Source organism: Humulus lupulus, chromosome 3 (genome assembly GCF_963169125.1).
Source record: "Humulus lupulus chromosome 3, drHumLupu1.1, whole genome shotgun sequence".
NCBI classification, from domain to species: Eukaryota; Viridiplantae; Streptophyta; class Magnoliopsida; order Rosales; family Cannabaceae; genus Humulus; species Humulus lupulus.
The window spans coordinates 148,031,421-148,035,996 of record NC_084795.1 but is presented as its reverse complement, the minus strand read 5'-3'; positions in this window follow the sequence as shown (position 1 = coordinate 148,035,996).

Genomic DNA, 4,576 nt, shown 5'->3' with positions numbered 1-4,576 from the left:
TGCGAGGTATACACTAGCCGTAAGAGTCTGAAGTATTTCTTTACATAGAAGGATCTGAACATGAGACATAGGCATTGGCTGGAGTTGGTGAAGGACTATGATTGTGATATTCTTTATCATCTTGGGAAAGCCAACGTAGTGGTGGATGCATTGAGCCAAAGAGGTCCAGGTAATTTGTACAGTTCAACCCAGATCTCAAGAGAGTTAGCTGATGAGATGGTCAGAGCAGGGATAGAATTAGTGGTAGGCCGGTTGCCAATATTACTCTGCAGTCGACCCTGCTAGAGCAGATTAAAGAGGGACAGTTGGTAGATGCTCTGTTACAGGAGGTTAGAGAGAATTCCTTAGCGAGAGTAGCTAAGGACTATTCTATTTCCGAGGTTGGTTTACTTTGGTATCAAGGGCGGATTCGCGTTCTAGATGATGAGGGGATTAGATGAGAGATACGGGATGAGTCTCATACAATGCCGTACTCACTTCATCCGGGTACCACGAAGATGTACCAGGATCTACGGATGTTATATTGGTGGCCCGGGATGAAGAAGGATGTGGTGGAGTACATAGCCAGATGCTTAACCTGTCAGCAGGTGAAAGCTGAGCATCAGCGACTGGCAGGGTTGCTTCAGCCTTTGGGTATTCCTGAGTGGAAATGGGAGGACATTACTATGGATTTTGTGGGAGGTTTACCCAGAACTGTAGGGCTTCATGACTCAGTGTCGGTGATAGTGGACAAATACACCAAGTCAGCCCATTTTCTTCCAGTGAAGTTGACATACACTGTGGATCAGTATGCTGAGTTGTACGTGTGGGAAATTGTACGTCTCCATGGGGTTCCAAAGTCTATAGTGTTAGACCGGGATCCTATCTTTACTTCCAAGTTTTGGGGTGGTTTACAGAAGGCTATGGGGACTCAGTTGAAGTTCATTATAGCCTTTCATCCTCAGACTGATGGACAGTCTGAGAGGACGATTTAGGTGTTGGAAGATATGCTCAAAGCGTGTGTGATTGACTTTGAGGGATCATGGAGTAAGTATCTCCCGTTGACTGAATTTTCATACAAAAATAGTTACCAATCAACGATTGGAGTGGCTCCCTATGAGATGTTATATGGGAGGAAGTGCAGATCACCCATTCACTGGGATGAGATGGGTGAAAGGAAGTATTTGGGGCCAGATATGGTTCAGAGGATAAGTGAAGCTATAGAGAAGATCCGAGCTAGGATGCTCACCTCTCAGAGCAGGCAGAAAAGCTATGCTGATCCCAAGCGTAGGGATGTGGAGTTCCAGGTTGGGGACCACGTGTTCCTTCGAGTTTCACCATTGCGAGGGGTGAGGAGATTTGGAAAGAAGGGCAAGCTAAGCCTTAGGTTCGTTGGACCTTTTGAGATCCTAGAAAGGATCGATCAGGTGGCTTACAGGTTAGCCTTGCCGCCATCGTTGTCAGGAGTTCATGACGTATTCCATGTCTCTATGCTCCGGAAGTACATCTCAGATGCGACCCATGTGTTAAGGTATGAAGATTTGGAGTTGCAGATAGATCTAGCCTATGAAGAGCAACCAGTTCAGATCTTGGATTTGAAAGATAAAGTACTACTGAATAAGATGATTCCTCTTGTTAAAGTGTTGTGGAGGAATAGTAAGGTCGAGGAAGCGACCTGGGAGCTTGAGACAACAATACGGGATCAATATCCCGAGTTATTCAGGTAAATTTCGAGGACGAAATTCTCATTAGGAAGGGATAGTTGTAACGACCCAAATTTACTAATAAGGCTTAAGGGCCTTGATTAGTGTGCCGGGAGGGCATAATTGGATTATGTGTGATTTAATGATTAAAGCATGTTAAATGATTATTTGAATATCTGTGATGCATGACCCTGTGTATTAGTATGCATGTAGGCCCAGATTAGGTTAGAAGGGCATAATCATAATTTTGGCCCGTTGAGGGCATAACTGTAGATATTTGTGATATATTGATGAGACCACATTATTATGTGGATATATTTGTAATATGTGATTCGAGGCGATCCTAGTGAGATGTTTAGCAAAAAAGTCACGGCGGGGATTTATACCCGGCTCGGGCCAAGCCTGGGGGTATTTCTTGGAATTTGGAGAATATATTGGGGTCAATTTTGGTATTGAGGAATATAATTGGTGATTAGTTAGGTGTCGGGAAGTAAGTGTTAAATATTAGAGACACTCGAGGAATTAGCGGAAATTGGGTGAAATGACCAAAATACCCTAGGTGGATTAAAAGGCTTAAGAATTATGGGAGGGTATTGTAGTCATTTGTTTTATAAGAGATAAAAGTTATTAAGATTTATACATAGTGGATTGTGTAGAAAGGGCTGGAATTCTGAAGGAAATAAAGGAAAGAAAAGAAAGAAGAGAAGGAAAAAGAGAATTGGAAGTCTTTTTGCTCTCTCTCGGTTTAAGCTCTTCATCACCATCTCTTGAAGTCTTTTAGGGCAGAAACTCAGGAAGAGTTTGGGCAAGAGCATGAGGCTAGGATCCCTATTCTAGTTTGAGGAATTGGCAGAGCAATCCATCCATTTGAGGTAAGGTTCAGGGTAGTTTTTTAGTTTTTAGTTCTTGGTATTGTTGAGGAATTTGAGCTGAGTTTTGGTGGGGAATTTTAGGGAAGTTGAAGGTATGCTTTGAGGAGGGGAAGGCCAAGCTGGTGAGGAGGATAACCAAGGCTAAGCTCATCCATAAAAGGTAAGGAGTTCTAGTTTAAGTTCTGTGGTTTCAGTGGCTGTTTTGTTGAGTTTCTGAACTCTAGGTTCAGCTATGGTGAATTCTTTGTTTAGGGATGCATGTGATTGGGTTATGTGCGTTTGGGATGCTTAGGATGAGTGGAGGATGATAGTGGGCTTGCTTTTATGTTTGGTTGAAGTTTGGAAGAGTTTTGGTGAGGTTTAGCTCGTGGAAAATCGAAGGAGGAAAAATGCAAGAGTTGTTGTGCTTTGACTAGCGCTAGCCATTGGGCACTATAGCGCTAGGTTGAGTGTTGTGGGACGTTTTTAGGTTCTGTTTGTGGGGCTGTAGCGCCCTCCTTAGAGTGATGTAGCGCTACCCTATGTCCAGAAAGGAGTTTTTGGGTTATTTTCACGAGTTTTTGCCTGGGGGTTCAGGGTTCGATTCCACCACCCCGTTTGGTGGAATTAGGGCGTCCCGAGGGCTCGGGGTTGGTCCCGAGGCTAGGTTTTGGACTTGAGGTTTGGTGATGATTATGATCTATGGCTGTGAGTAGGTGTATGCTAGGGCTCAAGAGGAATCGTGCTCAAGGATCAAATTGAACAATGCTAGCAAATCTAAAGGTAAGAAAACTGCACCCGGTTATATGTTTGTGATGGGACTAAGAGCTCCCTATATCTGTATGATGTCATAGATGGTATTAGGCCATGGGACATGTGATAAATGGCCTAAGGGTGTCGTAAACAATACTTGCGCACAGGGCGCGGCTCGGCCACTGGTAGCCGAGGACAGCTTAATATTCACTGAGCTTAGTTTAAGTGGGCCGGAGTCAGTGGGATAAACAGAGGGTGCGGCCTAAGGGTGTTAACCCTAGTTATCATGTGTGGATTGATTGTTGATGTGGAATGATATAATTTGTATGATGAACACTTGATTAACATGAATGCTTAAACTGTTGAGTACATGCTTATGCGGTATGAATTATCTGATTGTCGGTTGAGTGATTATGCTCTGTTATTGTGTTTTCTTATTGGGCCTTGTCTCACGGGTGCTACGTGGTGCAGGTAAAGGCAAAGGCAAGTTGGACCAACCTTGAGATGGAGAGCTGCAGGGATGAATGTACATAGTCAGTTGTTCAGCCACCACAGCCGAGGGGTGGAACAAGACAAGAAATGCTTAACCGTCTGTTTTGCCTTAGAGTGGCTAATCATTGTATCTAAATCTTGAATCTTTTGTAGACAGCTTTTAACTTATTACCTTTGGGATCCCATGTAAAAAGAAAATGTTTATTTATAAGAAATGCAGCTTTTGAGACCAAAATCTTTTAACCCTAGTGTTATCCGTAAAATTATCATTGGTGACGTGGCAAGTGATCCCTGGACACGTGGCTGACACCTGGAAACGTTCTGCTAGAGTATCGACCAGAGGATACATTAGAAGCAGTGCAAGCCTGTCTTACCTGCGACCAGTCTGGTCGATAGTTCCATGTACAAGGCGACATTAATGCGAAGATCTTTATGAATCCCGAATTTATCTCATACAATCTCCTGAGTATCCGATTATTCAGGAAAGAATATTTGTAACAATCTTTTGTAATCCCCCTTGAGCCTGTAAATAGCAAGAGATAGCTCAAGGGAGGGGACTTTTGGGATTTTGGAACCGTGAGAGATTATAGTAATTATCCTACGAATATTGTATTGTTCTTCAGAAAGTGGTGAAACTCATTGAACCCTAGTTCTTTGATCACTTTTCTGGTTTTTATATCAATATCATTCTAAGTGGACGTAGGTCATTACCAGATCCTGGGGCCGAACCACTATAAAATACTGTGTCTTATTTACTTTTGTCATTACGTTCTTCTCATCTCTTTCCTTCATATCAAG